Source organism: Musca autumnalis, unplaced genomic scaffold (genome assembly GCF_047663935.1).
Source record: "Musca autumnalis isolate F117 unplaced genomic scaffold, ASM4766393v1 scaffold_4, whole genome shotgun sequence".
Taxonomy (NCBI): domain Eukaryota; kingdom Metazoa; phylum Arthropoda; class Insecta; order Diptera; family Muscidae; genus Musca; species Musca autumnalis.
In genome coordinates this window covers 150,838,811-150,855,669 of record NW_027411977.1, presented here as the reverse complement: position 1 = coordinate 150,855,669, position 16,859 = coordinate 150,838,811, and the positions used below count along the sequence as shown (strand labels likewise).

The 16,859-nt window shown below is 40.8% G+C and overlaps 1 protein-coding gene across 1 annotated transcript in view; it reads left to right on the top strand.

Moving 5' to 3' along the window:
• Positions 1 to 8,171, top strand: part of LOC141402591 (uncharacterized) — a 69,771-nt gene extending 61,600 nt beyond the window's left edge. Inside the window, exon 3 of the transcript XR_012412666.1 lies at positions 7,704 to 8,171. The gene's annotated coding sequence lies outside the window, so the exon portion shown is untranslated. The remainder of the gene's footprint in view (positions 1 to 7,703) is intronic.
• Positions 8,172 to 16,859: the final 8,688 nt, after the last annotated feature.

The following is a 16,859-nucleotide window of genomic DNA, read 5'->3' as shown; positions in this document are numbered from 1 at the left end:
TATATGCATTCTTCGGATTGCATTTTTAATCAGTCTAATGGGTACTTTACACGATATGTTTTTTACATATGAGTTGTCACTTCTCCCATACAAAATGTATGTGCAAAGTGACAACTCATATGTAAAAAACATATCGTGTAAAGTACCCACACAAGAACACAAAGAACTTTATTATATAAATACAAATTTAATCCAAGTGCATCTGATTTTCTTTCATCATCCTAAAGTTTTTTTTAAATTGCCTTCCCATCACTAGTTCAGCTTTCGACAAGGACCCCAACTCCACTCCATTAAAAATGTCCGTCTCGTGAATTACCGCAAAAATGTTCACAGCTTCAGTTGTTATTTCTTTATTTTATAACAAATTCTTCGAAATGTATACAGTCTTGTTTATCTTTTGAATAAATGTGTAGGGATCAACCAACTGTTTTTTTCTGCAGGGATCTCTACAGCAACTGCTTATAATAGCATGGTTACACTACAGCTTTTTGCCGGGTTAACCCACTTCATGAGGATTTATACCCCGGTTACACTTGGTCTGTTCCTTTACTTTAAAAAATGGTAACAGTGGAAAAAAATGGTAAAAGTGGTGAACTCGTCTCATATAAATTGTATGCTTGTTAAAGTAAAGGAACGCTTTGCAGGTTAAAAATGGTAAAAAATGGTAATCTCAGGCAGGTAAAGGAACAGAGCTACTATTGAAGGTTAACCCACTGGGTTTAATAGATCCAGTGGGTTAATCTTTGCTGGTTACACTTAGCTTTTCGAGGATATAAACTGTCAGCTGATGTTTGTTTACGTATACATACAAAATAACTGATAAAGTCGTGTGTTACACTTTTACAATTTCTCGTATGAGATATCATCCCCTCTTTGCTCATATTGGTATATTTTACACACAGGGATACATTTTTGTATCATGGTATCAAGCGTACTTTTTGTTAAAAAAGTGTCTAATGTAAAAAAATAAATAATTTTATGATTTTCAAATAACTTTAGATTTATTAACTCCATAAAATCTCATGCGACCAATCGTAAACGTGTAAAACACGACAAACTCTGTTGCAAAAACAGTTGCAACTTTTGGTACTTTTTGAGTAGAGTTGGATTTTTTTGCACAAATACCGAATACAACACTGTATTTTTGGTGGATTTGTGCCGGATTTAAAATAAACCCAGTCGTGAGAGGATTTAATTTTTGTATGGCAAATCTGATCAGATTTGACCAGATTAAGCAATAAATCCTCATAAAGTGGGTTAACCCGGCAAAAAACTGTAGTGTAACCGCACTATTATTTGCTTAATCTGGTCAAATCTGACCAGATTTGCCATACAAAAATTATGTGGTTTTTACATTAGCACGAAAAACAGGTTTTAGGGCTGTTTCGTCATTTATTTGCTAAAACAGGCAACATTTTGCGTCATTTACCATACAAAAATAAATGACGATAGTTGCGTCATTTATTCTAAACAACGCACGAAAACACCATACTATTATACGCAACCCTGCTTTTTCGTCAAAAACTACCAAAAAATGCAACTGTTTTATGATGCCTTTGTTTGTTTGTGTGTGTTGTAGAAAAACAAAAATACTCAAACGATGACAAAAGTGTAAATAAATGGTTAAAAAAAACTTGCAAAAGTTATATTTTTTAATTTTAAATTAATGCTTGGTTTACATTCGGCGTCGTTTCGTGATTTCGAATGCGTTTCGTGATTTCGTGCGGAATCAAGCAAAATTTATCATGATTTCGCATACAAAAATGAAATCATCTCATTTCGTGATTTCAGCGAAATCAACATCGAAATCACAGTACACATGATATACAACCTTGCATTTGCCTAAAAAAGTACCAAAAGTTGCAACACTTTTCACGTATCACAATAAACAAGGTAGATGTGCGAATTGCTGCAACAAAAAATTTTAGTATCAAAATTTGTAAACAGCGTGAAAAAATATTAAATTACTTTGTTACAATGCTATTTTTCATTGTGTTCCCATACTTTTTTTAATGGTAATTTTAGAAAATAGATCGAATTGTCAAAAATTTCTCCCCCATACAAAATTCTTAAAAAATACGTGAACGGAAAAATGACGTATCAGCTATAATATTAGATACCAATGAACATATGAACATGCTTGCTGCTAGTTTCTACTAGGCCAAAATTGTATGGCAGACAACAGGAGAAGAGGGTGTTATTCGGCGCTATTTTTATTTAAAGAGAAGTGCAAGTCTTGCTAGATTTCGGAGTACGGGAACGCATTTTTAGCCCTAAACGGGAAAACTACTGCAAGTAATAATATTTTGCAGATTCTGAGCACAACTTTTATCTATAAAAATTTATTATTATGATGTCTCAACGATAAAATCATTATTTATTTTTTTTATTTTTTGGTACTATACACAATTGATACGATATACAGATAATTTTACGATAATTTTCCAAATAAAGTTCTATATTGTCGTATATTTTTGATGTTTAATTTAATTTACAACAACTTGTTTTTAAAATTCATGTTCAATCAGTTGCGCATATGCATCTACCTTGATCATTGTGGTATGTTTGAAATCAACAAAAAAATAAGTGTAAACACCGGGGTGTATTTCAGGATTTCGTGAAATCCAGTGGATTTTAGAGCGCAAGTGTAAACTTGGCATAAGTCTTGTTATTTGGTAAACATTAGTGTTGTGAAATTCTTATTTTTCGGAATTAAAATTATTGTGTGCGTGTGTATGTGTTATTGTATCTGTGTGTATGTGCGATTGTGTGCGTAAAGCCAAGTTTATACTTGCGCTCCAAAATCCACTGGATTTCACGAAATCCTGAAATACACACCGGTGTTTACACTTATAGTATAGTATAGTATTTTTTTATTCGAGTCTTCTTCTTTTCGGTGGTACAGGTATACAACGTAAAATGATAACATTGATAATTCATAGAACTATTGTTGTCTTGTTCTAACTAACAATGAATGTACAATATGCTACAATGCGAAGTAGTAAAAAAGCAAAAAAGAAATGTAAACAAAGATAAAGAAAACGAGACTTGCTCGAGGTCTCTTAACAGTATCGAACAGAGCTATATCGTCTGTATAAAAAATAAATAAATAACAATAAACAAATTAAAAACTAAATAACAAACAGAGAGCTGTTCATAATGTGGAAAACAGCGGTAATGTAATTAGAGTACAAATTGGTGAGTAGATATTACATTATAAAACGAGCGCTCTTAAAGTACTGAGCAGTAGTATATACAAACAATAATATTGTAGATTGTAAAATTGTATAACTAAATTATTGTTGTGTTTACACTTATTTTTTGTTGATTTCAAACATATCACAATAATCAAGGTAGATGCATATGCGCAGCAGATTGAACATGAATTTTCGAAACTAGTTGTTGTAAATTGAATTAGTCATCAAAAATATACGACAATATAGGACTTTACAACTTTATTTCGAAAATTATCGTAAAATTATCTATATATCGTATTAATTCTGTATAGTACAAACAAATGAAAAATAAAAAATGATTTTATCGTTGAGACAACACAATAAAAAATTTTTGGTATGTTCCAGTACTGCAAGAATCTACTAATTTTTACTATTTTTGCAAAATATTACTACTTGCAGCAGTTTTCCCGTTTAGTGCTAAAAATGCTTCTCCGTACTCCGAAATCTAGCAAGACTTGCACTTCTCTTTAAACAAAAATAGCGCCGAATACCACCCTCTTCTCCTGCTTTCTGCCATACAATTTTGGCTTAGTAGAAACTAGCAGCGTGTTTATTGGCATCTAAATACGATAGCTGGTACGTTAATTTTGACATTTCTGCCGTTCCCGTATTTTTAAGAAATTTGTATGAGGAAGCAATTTTTGACAATTCCCTCTTTTGTCTAACATTACCATTAAAAAAGTATAGATACACAATGAAAACTAGCATTGCAACAAAGTAATTTAATATTTTTTCACATTGTTTACAAATTTTGATACTAAAATATTTTGTTGCAGCAAGTGACCATCTACCTTGTTTATTCTGATACGTGAAAAGGGTTGCAACTTTTGGCACTTTTTTAGGCAAAAACAGGGTTGTATATCATGAAATCACGAAATGAGATGATTTCATTTTTGTATGCAAAATCATGATAAATTTTGCTTGATTCCGCGCGAAATCACGAAACGCCTACGAAATCACGAAACGACGCCGAATGTAAACCAAACATAAGCAAATGACGCAAAAAACCAGATGTAAATACACTTCATTTGTTTCTAGGATTTCGTAAAACGAAATCATTTAATGTGCATATGTACATTGGACTTCAGACTAGCAAGGTTTCTTTACACAATTTCGTTAAAGTTTATTTCACTAATTTTTAGGTTAGGTATTTTTAATCCGATAATATCGATAGAAAAAACTATCTATCGATATTGAATTTTTAAAAAATAATCGAGTACACCTACAGGCTAGACAGCAACTGTAGTGCCTTCCAGGCTGAAATCTTCGCGATTTGGAAGCCAGCGGAATTGATAAAAAGTTTGGATGCAGAAATCTTTGTGGATAGTCAAGCGGCTCTTAAAGAAATCAAATCCTGCTACATCAAATCCGATGTCGTCCTTAAGTGTAGATCAGCCTTGGGAACGGCTTCCGGCTATGCTGGGTACCAGGACACCGCGACTATCTGGGTAATGAAAGAGCAGACGAATTAACTAGACGAGGATCGCAGTCTACAGATCCAGCTATCGCTGACTCTATCAAACAACCCATTTGTCATTTCTTTAAAAAAAAATGAAGCGTTCTCTGATGAAAGAGCCAGTGAATTGTGGCATAATGAACCTAGGTGCATTGTGGCAAGATCCATATGGCCGTCTCTGTCAGTCAAAAGAACGAACTCTCTCTTGAACCTGAGTAAAGCTGAAGTTAGAGTAACGACGGGAGTCATTACTGGACACTGCTATATCAGGGCCCATACCATCAAATGGGATGAAGACTCTGTGAAGATGAGGAGGAGTTAGAGACGATCGAGCACATCCTGTGTCGTTGTCCAGCCCTGGCTCGTAGACGGCATATGTTAGTAGGTGTTCACTTTCCACCGCGTCTAACCCTGCGTTTACAAATGACAGGACAGTTGACTTCATGTATTGATTGTCAAAATCCCACAACTTGCCTGTGTGACGTATGCGTCCCGACAACTGCAAAAACAGTTTAAAATTTTGAATGAAAATCGTCGATTTCTTTTTGTTTTCCGTTCACATATTTTGTTTTTGTTTATGTTCTTTTGTTTTCAACACATTTCAATTATTATCTCACTTATTTTTACAAAAATGTCAAAAATTTGTCTTCCCTACTGTCTGTGAAAAAATGATGGACAGCTGGGAGACAAACGACAAATGTATATATGTGTTAGTAAATCAGAGTTGAATTTGAAGACAAACTGTCTGGTGTAAACGCCTAGTAACTTTCTACTCAACTGTGGAACCTGCTGTGATCTACAACATCATCAAAAATCTGAAGTGGCTGGGACAGCGCAACCTGAACGCGTAAATTATGTTTTCAACCATTCTGCCTACCAATAAAAATAAATCCTTTTTCTTTCTCTAAAACTATTCCTCCCCTCTTAAACTTTCTAGTAATTTATTCGTTCTTTACTTTTCTAACAACTTCCTCTTTTTATTTTTTCCCCCTATCCTCTCTTTTCCATCTCCTCTTTTCTTTGCAGTTTTTTCCTCTTTTTTTCTACTGGATGATCACAATGGACCGGAAGGTCTCCGAGTGACGCAATCACAAGTTAGTGGCTGCTCATCCCCTAACCTAACCTAGTGCCATTGATTTTTTTCCAGCTCTAGCACCGGGACATAGAAAACATGTGGCCTGTTCCCGTACTTTATAAAGTGGTAAAAGTCGTAAACGATTTTCATATTAATTTTGTGTACGGGAACGCAAAATGTGTAAAAGTGGTAAAAATTGTAAAAACTTGTTAGTTCTGGAACAGTGCTATGGTGGGATAAGAAGGTGTTACATGAATCATACTAAACGTCAAACTTGATCACAATAACCCATCAATCCCACGGCAGCGGGTTCTTTCGTACCGGATTGACCCGGAACAACACAAAACCAATGTTCCGGCCAGCGGCTGCCACCTCAGTGTGTACATGTTCGTATTTGTTTCGTTTTTCTGTGTTGGGAGCAGCATATCCCGGAATGCCTGCTCCGAATTCTATTGGTCCGAGCCGGGACGGAAGAAAACCCAGGACCAATATATCTGTGCTCAGTTTGTCACATTCGCATCTTCACCCACATCCAACCTTCGGTGAGATGCAATAGATGTCAGGAGTGGGTGTATCTAAGGGGTTGCTCTGGACTCGTCCACGTGAGGGACTACGACAGGGACTATGTTGCTGCATGCTGTGTGAACACAGTTCCCAGTGAGTCGTCGTCGGATTACGAGACTCCCTCGTCGTCTGATTACGAAACTCCTCCGCAGTCCCCTCGACAACAACCACACACGCAGCCTTTAACACCAGCCGTTGTTGTCCCAATCCTCGAAAATGCAGCCTTTTTGCAATTGAACTGCAATGGACTCCGAGGTAAGATCGAGGAGATAGTAGATTTTATGAGTCGGAAGAACATCAAGGTCGCGGCGGTGCAGGAAACCAAGCTGAACAACAACCACAGCTTAGAGCATTGCGATGGTTACAATGTTCTGAGGAAAGATCGCACCAGAAGTGGAGGTGGGGGATTGGCTTTCCTATTGCACCAGTCTGTCCAATACAGACCTATCTCGCTTGAGCCTGTCTCTAATGACCCATACATGGAATGTATGGGGGTAGCAGTCAGGTGTGGAGCTGCCGAGATAGAGTTGCTGAATGTATACATCCCGCCGAGAAATAGCTGTATCCATGATTATAGGCCTGACATTAGCCCGCTCTTGCAAGGTCATAATCGTCTGGTCCTGGGGGATTTTAATGGGCATCATGAGATGTGGCATTCGGCCCTCGGAAACGACCAGAGAGGTACAGCGCTGGCTGAGCAGATTGATAGCTCTACGTTTTGCACGGTCAATGAGGACGCCCCTACCAGAATTAGAGGAGAGTGTCACAGTTCGCCTGACATAACCATCGTGTCACCTGGTCTGACAAATGACGTTACCTGGCAACCCGTCATTTCCCTTGGATCAGACCATCTCCCCATAATTGTCTCCATTAGCAGACCACCCGACTTCATCACCTCTGAACGCCGCACGTTCGTCAATCATAAAAAAGCTGATTGGCCGAGTTTCAGAGAGTTCACCAATCACCGCTTTAGAGAATTGCCCAATCCTTCTGATGTTCGGGTAGCGGAAAGGACGTTCCGGGACATCATCACTGCTGCAGCCGTTCGCCAAATCCCTGCTGGTCGAATACCCGAAGTAAGACCAAATTTCCCAGCAGAGGCGACGGGATTAGCAAACGAGCGTGATGAGCTTCGTCGTATCAACCCCAATGACCCCAGAGTCAGGGAGCTGACACTGGAAGTTAACAGGCTGGTCGGCGAGCATAAGCGGAACAAATGGTTAAATCATCTGAAGAGCTGCAACATTGGAGCCGGTATAGGTGAATTGTGGGCAACGATTAAGTCACTCTCGAACCCTGGAAGAAGGGAAGATAGGACCTCAGTCACGTTTGGCGACGTTACGTTGACTGACCCGAAGAGGTGCGCAAGTAATTTCAATCGACAGTTTGTCGAGCATCCCGAGAGTGACAGGGCGAAGAGAAGAGTATTACGTCGCATCAGATCTCTTCCTGCCGAGGATGAACCACCACAATTTACAATGGATGATGTTGCCAATGCCATCAGGAACGCTAAATCATCCAAAGCGTTGGGCCCTGATGGAATCTCCATGGTAATGTTGAAGCAGCTGGATGAGCCGGGAGTCGAGTATCTCACCAAAGTCTTCAACTTGTCGCTAGCCACCGTCGTTGTTCCCGAAGTCTGGAAAATGGGCAGGGTGGTCCCACTACGGAAGCCAGGCAAGGATGCCAGCAAAAGTGAATCGTACAGACCGATTTCGCTTTTGTCGCCCGTAGCAAAGACACTTGAGGCCTTGATCCTCCCCAGTATCAGAAATAGCTATCAAGTTGCCGATCATCAACATGGATTCCGTAAGCAGCACAGCACGACAACAGCGCTGCACGCCATTACCACATATATCTGTAAAGGACTCAACCAGAGACGGCCGTGCGATAGAACAGTGATGGTGGCTCTTGACTTATCAAAAGCCTTTGATACAGTCAGGCACTCCACGCTGTTTGAGGACATTGAGCAGACAACCCTCCGGCCAAGCTTGAAACGTTGGATAGTCAACTATATGTGTGGACGCCAGTCGTACGTGGAATTCAGGAATAAGAAGTCCAAACCCCGTAGAGTGAAACAGGGAGTTCCCCAAGGTGGGGTGATATCTCCGGAACTGTTTAACCTATACCTCTCCTGTATTCCACCCCCTCCAGACGGCATTGAAATCGTGACGTATGTGGATGATTGCACGATCTTGGCGTCGGGTACCTATCCTGATGACATCTGTGAGAGACTGAACAACTATTTAACTGATCTTACCACCTTTTTCCATTCGAGGAATATGCAGATTTCCCCCACAAAATCTACAGCCACTCTGTTCACCACATGGACAGCGCAGTTTGGACGTGAGTTGAATGTCGTGGTCGACGGTAGCAGAATTCCGACCACAAACTGCCCTAAAATTTTAGGGGTCACATTCGACACTACATTCACGTCGTGCGCACACGCCACAGCTATCTGCGACAAGTTGAAAAGTAGGAACAAGGTCCTCAAGTCCCTGGCCGGCAGACCGATAGGTCGGTCTGTGGTAAGCTATGCGGCTCCAGTCTGGTCCCCGAGATTGTGTGATTCGAACTGGAAAAAGATTCAAACTTGCCAAAATGCAGCCCTGAGAACAGCGACAGGGTGCCTCCTCAAATCTACAGTGGACCATCTACATGAGGAGGCAAAAATTCTTCCTGTAAAGCAACACAATGAGATGCTTTCGTTGCAGTACCTGCTTGGATGTTATCGTGTGAGCCATCCCAATCACCATCTTGTGGGTAGGCCCGGCCCATTCAGGGAGGTCAGGAAGGATATCCATGCTCTAGAGGGAGAGGTCCAACGATACAGGAGAGAACCCCTAGATCAACAAGCATATCAAGCAGGATTGAATAGCATTCACACGGACGCAGTTGCCAAGGCATTAAGCAATTATAGTGTGAATAAAGTACTTGGAGTACATCCTCCATCTATCGCAGCTGAGGAGCGTCAGCTGCCACGACAAACTAGAGTAGTTTTGGCCCAACTACGCTCGGGATATTGCAGTCGCCTAAATTCTTATTGGGCGGAAATCGATCGCACCGTGCAAGACATCTGCCCAGTATGCGGCATGGGCCCGCACGACACACAACACCTTTTTAACTGCCCCGCCAAACCTACCCATCTAACTCCAGTGGATCTATGGCTACATCCCATCGAAGCAGCCACTTTTCTTGAACTGGAGATAGACCCAGAGCCAGATTGAACAGAAGAACGAACAAATAAACATAACAAAAACACTGTTACAACAACAACAATAACCCATTACTGTGAATTGCTTGTTTACGTTTTGTATGTGATTTTATTCGAGGCGTATTTACATAAGGTATATGCATGAATTACAACAACAAACAAATTTACAAAAACAAAATTGTTGTTACTGAAAATTTAATGTCAAAGAAAATATTGAGTAATGGGGTCGTTCTAAAAAAATTTTCAGGGAAAACATAAATACATTTTGAAAATCCTCTAATACCCCGGTTACACTATTGAAGGTTAACCCACTGGGTTTAATAGATCCAGTGAGTTAATCTTTGCTGGTTACACTTAGCTTTTCGAGGGTATAAACTGTCAGCTGATGCATGTTTACGTATACATACAAAATAACTAATAAAGTCGTGTTTTACACTTTATAATTTCTCGGATGAGATATCGTCCCCTCTTTGCTCATATTGGTATATTTTACACACAGGGATACATTTTTGTATCATGGTATCAAGCGTAATTTTGTTAAAAAAGTGTCTAACGTAAATAAATAAATAATTTTATGATTTTCAAATAACTAGATTTATTAACTCCATAAAATCTCTTGCGACCAATCGTAAACGTGTAAAACACGACACACTCTGTTGCAAAAACAGTTGCAACTAATGGTACTTTTTGAGTAGAGTTGGATTTTTTTTTGCACAAATACCGAATACAACACTGCATTTTTGGTGGATTTGTGCTGGATTTAAAATAAACCCAGTCGCGAGAGGATTTAATTTTTGTATGGCAAATCTGGTCAGATTTGAGCAGATTAAGCAATAAATCCTCTTGAAGTGGGTTAACCCGGCAAAAAACTGTAGTGTAACCGTGCTATAAAATTGAATAAATTTGAATCAAAATGTAAATATAAAGCATTCAGAACTGTCGTAGGTCATTGTTATTACACGTTTACGATGAAATGTAGTATTTTATGGTAGCAAATTTCGAAGTTCCAAATTTCATGAGTAGACCCTATTATACATATTTTGAAAACCAAATTTACAAAAAAGTAAAAATACAGAAGATTGTCACTTCTACCTTATATAAATGTGCCTTGATTTTATTCACAATAAAACATTTTGACAACTAATATGATGATCAGCTGTTTTTGGCGTTGTATCTTAATTATTGTGCCATGATAGAATATCTGTCAAATAAATGACGTAACTAGGCGTTTACACAAGACAGACTGTCTGCAAATACAACTCTGATTTACTAACACATACATACATTTTTCGGCTGTCCATAATTTTTTTCACAGACAGTAGGGTTAACAATTTGTTGACGTTTTGTAACAATGTGTGAAATAATAATTGAAATGTGTTGAAAACAAAAGAACACGAACAAAAAGAAAATATGTGAACGGAAAACAAAAGGAAATCGACGATTTTTATTCATAAGTTTACAACTGTTTTTGCAGTTGTCTGGACGCCTACGTCACACAGGCAAGTTTTGTGGTTTTGACAATCAATACATGTACTCAACTGTCCGGGGTGTTATGCGTAAAACTCGTGCCTATCGGTGTTTTAAGGTTTGCAGTGGGGTACCTAAAACTGTATTCGAACGGAGCCTCGTTGACATCTGGGCGAATCAACGAGTAACGAACTTGTTTTTCTGTCAATGCCCTTACCGTGGTAAGGAGGCAATGCCACGGTTGACCTCCCATCCTTCCTTAAAAACAATTAGCCTATGGATAACAGAACTTTTAAAAACCCCCCCCCCCCCAAAAAAACAAAAACCTTCAAAAAAACAAAAAACCCCGACTGATGTTGGTGTGGATGCCTTGGCACCCTCAGTCTTCACTTCCACAAGCGCAAGTACCTCTCTCTCGTTGACGATTAGGAATATGGACACGGACAACTCTCATTTAATCTCCCCCTCCACTTCACGTTGTACCCCAACCAGGGGTAAGGTCGACAGCCCTACGTTAGACATAATTAATGACAGTCTAAACAGACAGAGCAGGGTCCTCCTATCCAAAATAGATGAGAACTTTCTCACATCAACAAATTTGGATGACGAACAGGTCGACGAGGTAAATGACTCAACTTTAACCAACGAGGAAGAAATGATGGAAACCACCATTATTCCCTCCACAGGTCAAGCTGAGTCGTCACCTCTGTCCGACAAAATCGTTCCTCCAGTTTGTTCAGGAGAAAAACCCTCACAGCTTCTTAGGCAAACTGCGGTTGATGAAGTTGTCGGAGAGTGCGACGCAACCATGGAAGTCATGGATGAGTCGCAAAAACCCTCAACCTCAAAACGTGCAAGCAAAGAGGCTATGGATAGGAAAGACTATCGCTTTGCAATCTCGTATTGTGGGCGATTGATTAGGAAAAACCTAAAGTTTGTGAGGAGATTTGAAAGGAAATATCTTCACCTAACGATTAAGGATTTCCTAATTAATAAAATTCCCACGTCGAGTGAGGGAGGGTATTCTGCCGTAACCCGTACGGATGTGACGACAGACCACCCTCCTACTACTACACCCGCCGGGGACCTGGCAAAATCACAGTCCATACAGACTGTGAAGAAGCCAACAAGGTCAAAAACCAGGCCCAAAAAACCGCTGCCTCCCCAAACCCCTCTGCTGCCCCTTCTTCTAAGCCCATAAACAAGGTGATGGAGGTGGGTCGGCTGATGGGCAGGGGGAAGCTCGAAAAACGGGATGAGAAGTCAGTGCCAGGGAAGACTTCTTCAAAGACCAGTGGTACCTCAAGGACAAACTCCACCGAACCCGTAGTGGTGAAGAGGATGAGGTCCTCTGAGGAGCAACCACCGGCTGCGAAGAAGTCATCCCTGTCACGACCGATCATCTCGCAGACCTCTGCTACACCGGTAATCAAGGTCAGTGCAGGTGCCAGTAACTGTGGGGCTACACACTCCGCAGCTACCGCCACCACGCAAAAACCTTGCGAGCCGAAGGTGATCAAGGAGAGTGTGAAGGACAACACAGGGAAGAGTAATACTTCCACAATCGTTGTCCCTTCACAAAAACCTTGTAAACCAGCCAGCGGGTCTCAAGAGAAACCTTGCACATCCAAGCAGGGTGACAGTGCGTTGCGACGGACAGTTCCGGATGACATGAGAGTGGCCATCATTGACAAGGCTGACCCCAATGGGAGGATCAGCACAAGTCATTGGTTGCAAATCGAGGGTCATCTTAGAGACGTCCTCATCTCAGACGAGGTGGATCGCAGTAAAGTGAGACTCGGTCAGTCTGCCCCCTATAAGGGGGTCATGGTTGTTAACTGCGAGAATAAGGAATCTGCGGATTTCCTTAGATCTACGGTTAACAACCTTGATCCTCTTTGGGAGGGGAGTGATTTGGCTGCTGTCAGCATTGCTGAGATTCCGTGTGGGATGGTGACTTCAGTATGGGTCCCCCCTCCATCTATGGAGCTGGACAAAATACTGAAGTTAGTCGAGAGGCAGAACGTCGGCCTTCAGATGGAGAACTGCAGAATTCTCAGCTCCTATCCGAAGAACGGCGGTCTTGTCATTCGCTTTGCAACGGATGTTAGCGGGGAAGCCTATCTACGTAGTCGAGAGGGGTTGCTTAACTTTGGATTGGGAAGGTTATGCTTCAAAATCCCAACAAAGCAACAGTAGGAGGTAGGCGACAGCAGCTCAGTGTGGTGCAGATTAATCTGCATCATTGTAAAGCTGCTGCCAGGGATGGAAAATTAAAAATTTCAAACAGTACTAAAATGGTACTTTTTTTCATTGAAAAGGTACTTTTTTATTTTTTTTTTTTAAGAAAAAAATATTTTTTTTTATTCAGTAAAAAACAACAACAAATGTTTAAATCCATGTAATCTGATCCAGATCCGTGTCTGTTAAATTCCAGATACAGCTCTCAATATTAAATATGGAGCTTTTTTATTTGGTACAGAAGCTTCAATTGAAAATGGGCTCTATAAGTTCACGTTTTGATATAGCTTCCATACAACGGCACCTCCCGATTTTCGGTATTTTGAAGGTTTGAGCAACATTATCATACCAAAATTGTTGAAATTTGGTATTTAGTCTTCGTTGGGGCTACAAAACTCTCCCCCAGAAATTTGTCAGTACGGGTCCACGTTCTTATATAGCCCCTATAGAACGGTATTTTAAAAGTTTTAGGCTCATTATCCCTTCCGAATTACTGAAATTAGATACTTTGTATTCGATAAGGATATAAAATATTCCTATAGAGAATGTGGGTATAGATGCACATTTTAAATAGCCTAGAGCTGGCAAACTATCGACTATCATTTAGATCGCTGTCGTAGAGCCTTGTTTATATTGAACTCTGAATATAATCAAAACGATATGTAACTTGATATTTCGGATTATCAAAGGGTGGAAGAACTCCACGAAGAAAATCATCAATATAGGTTCATATTTTGGTAAATTCCCTACATATATCCAGATTTTTAAAATTTCTAGAAATTTTATCTTGAATTTTGCATTTTTAGTCCCACATAACATTTTTCTAGACTAGAGTATGGAAATGGTACTGAATTCGCCCCGGGGGTACTTCGGTACTTTTTATAGTGAAATGGTATTGAAAAAAGTACTATTGTACTGAATTTTCCATCCCTGGCTGCTGCTACCGAACTCCTACTTACTCTCTCGACTTCCAAGATTGATATTGCTCTAGTCCAGGAGCCTTATTTATACAATAATAAGGTTGCTGGACTGAGTAATAACAACTACACTGTCCTCGCTGCCTCGAACGGAGACAAGGTGAGAACATGTGTAGTCGCAGAAAAGAACCTAAAACTAATGCTTCTCTCTAATTTCAGCAGAGGAGATATCACCACTATAAGGATGGACAGAGGTCATGGAAACCCCTTATAATGGCCTCTGTCTACATGCCCTATGAAGCCCCCGACCCACCCGGCGGTATCGTAAATAATCTAATGGACGAAATGGGGAGCACAGGCCACATCATTCTTGGATGCGATGCAAATGCTCATCACTTCCATTGGGGAAGCAGCGATACCAACACTAGAGGTGAGTCAATTTTTAAATTTATTTTGCAACATAATTTAAGAATTTGCAATAGGGGCACCACACCCACTTTCCAAAATAGAGTTAGAGGCGAAGTAATTGACATCACCCTAACCAATTTGGAAGACTCCGAAGTTATGGACTGGAAGGTATCCGAAAAGTGCTCTTTTTCAGATCACAAGATGATACTCTTCAAAGTCCCCATAAGTTCGGAGAAACAAAAACCATATAGGAATCCCAGGAGGACAGACTGGAACAAGTACAGCTTACAAACGACTTCGGTGTTAGGCAATTCACAAAGACTGTCTACATCAAAGGAAGTCGAGGTTGCTGTAAAAGATCTAAGTAAGTCCCTCCTGAGGTGTTACGAGGATTCCTGCCCAATAACCTACCCTGGGAAGAAATCTCAGCCGGTATGGTGGAACAAAGACCTGGCCAGTCTTCGCAAGGCGGCCAGGAAATCATACAACAAAGCCAGCAAATCTTCTCTCAGTACAGATTGGGATACCTACAGGGTTAATTTCAATAAGTACAAGAGTGAAATTAAAAAGGCTAAACAGAGATCTTGGGCTTGCTTCGCTGAGTCTATAGAAGGAGTAAACGAAGCTGCCAGGTTTCGTAAGATTCTATCCAAGGATCCCAAACCCATGGGTAGCATCAAACGAGAAAACGGCACGTGGACTAACTCTGGTCTAGAGACTCTAAATCTGCTGTCTGAAGTGCACTTTCCAGGCTGTACAGACCTAGAGAGTGACTCGCTACAAACGAGTCAAAATCAGGGCTGCACGGCACAGGACGAGCAACTGATTGACAGCTTAACTAGCATCCCAAGAATAAAATGGGCGATAGACAGCTTCCAACCCTATAAGTCTCCTGGACCGGATGGCATTATCCCGGCTATGTTGCAGAATGCAGCTGACTCGGTACTGGCAACCATAAAGGAAATTTACAGGGCTTGCCTGCGTCTTTCGTACATACCTAACTCATGGAAGGAGGTAACGGTGACTTACATTCCCAAAGCTGGGAAGCCTAGTCACACACTACCTAAAGACTATAGACCTATTAGTCTTTCTTCCTTCCTCCTTAAAACTCTAGAGAGACTACTCGACCACGACATACGGTCTCATCTAGATTCCAATACTATAAGCAACTCGCAGCACGCCTATATTAAAGGTAAGTCGGTGGACACCGCCTTACACGAGGTGGTTGGATATATTGAGAGGAATATGGAGGGTTCGTGCTTCACACTTGCAGCCTTCCTCGATATTGAGGGAGCCTTCAACAATGTGAAGCTGGAATCCATTCATAATTCGCTCACTAACGCAGGAGTTTCCTCTATCCTTGTTAGGTGGGTTGATGAAATGCTGAAGAGCAGAATCATCAACTCCCATCTAGGAGAGAGTTCCGTAAGGAAAAAGGTTTGCAGGGGCACGCCTCAAGGAGGAGTCTTATCACCCCTCCTCTGGCTCCTTGTAATAAACGAAATTCTTGTGAATTTCAACCAACTAAGGACGAAGGTGGTAGCCTATGCTGACGATGTTGTTATCCTTATAAGCGGCAAATTCTTGTCGACCATATCAGACCTTATGCGGCGTGCTTTAGTGCAGCTGTCTAGCTGGGCTCGCACCAATGGACTTGGTGTGAATCCAACGAAGACCGAGCTCGTACTCTACACGAAGAAGCGCAAAATTCCCGATTTCCCGCTACCAGAGCTGGATGGTGTTGCCCTAAAACTCTCATCAGAAGCCAAATACCTCGGTGTTATCCTGGACCAACGCTTAAATTGGAAAAGGAATACTGAGGAGAGGGTTAAGAGAGGTTTTATTGCACTATATTCCTATAAGAACTCCATTGGTAAGAGTTGGGGTCTCAAACCAAAGATCATACACTGGTTGTATGATACCGTGGTTCTCCCAATTCTTACCTATGGTGGGCTTGTCTGGTGGCATGCACTCGGGAACAGTGCACTTCTGTCCAAATTATCTAGTGTTCAAAGAGCTGCATCTCTGCTAATCTCTGGTGCCATTAGAAGCACACCTCAAGCCGCCCTGAATGTGATACTGGATCTCCAGCCTCTGGACATCACTATCAAATTTCAGGCGGCGAGAACGGCTTTCAGGCTTAGAGAGGCAAGTATGTGGCAGTGTTCACGATTTGGACATGCAAAGGTCCTTTTCCCCTTCACCGATTTAGTTGAGTCCAGTGAACCCGATCACATCAGTGATTATATACCCACTGTGCTCAACTTCAACCAAATTAACG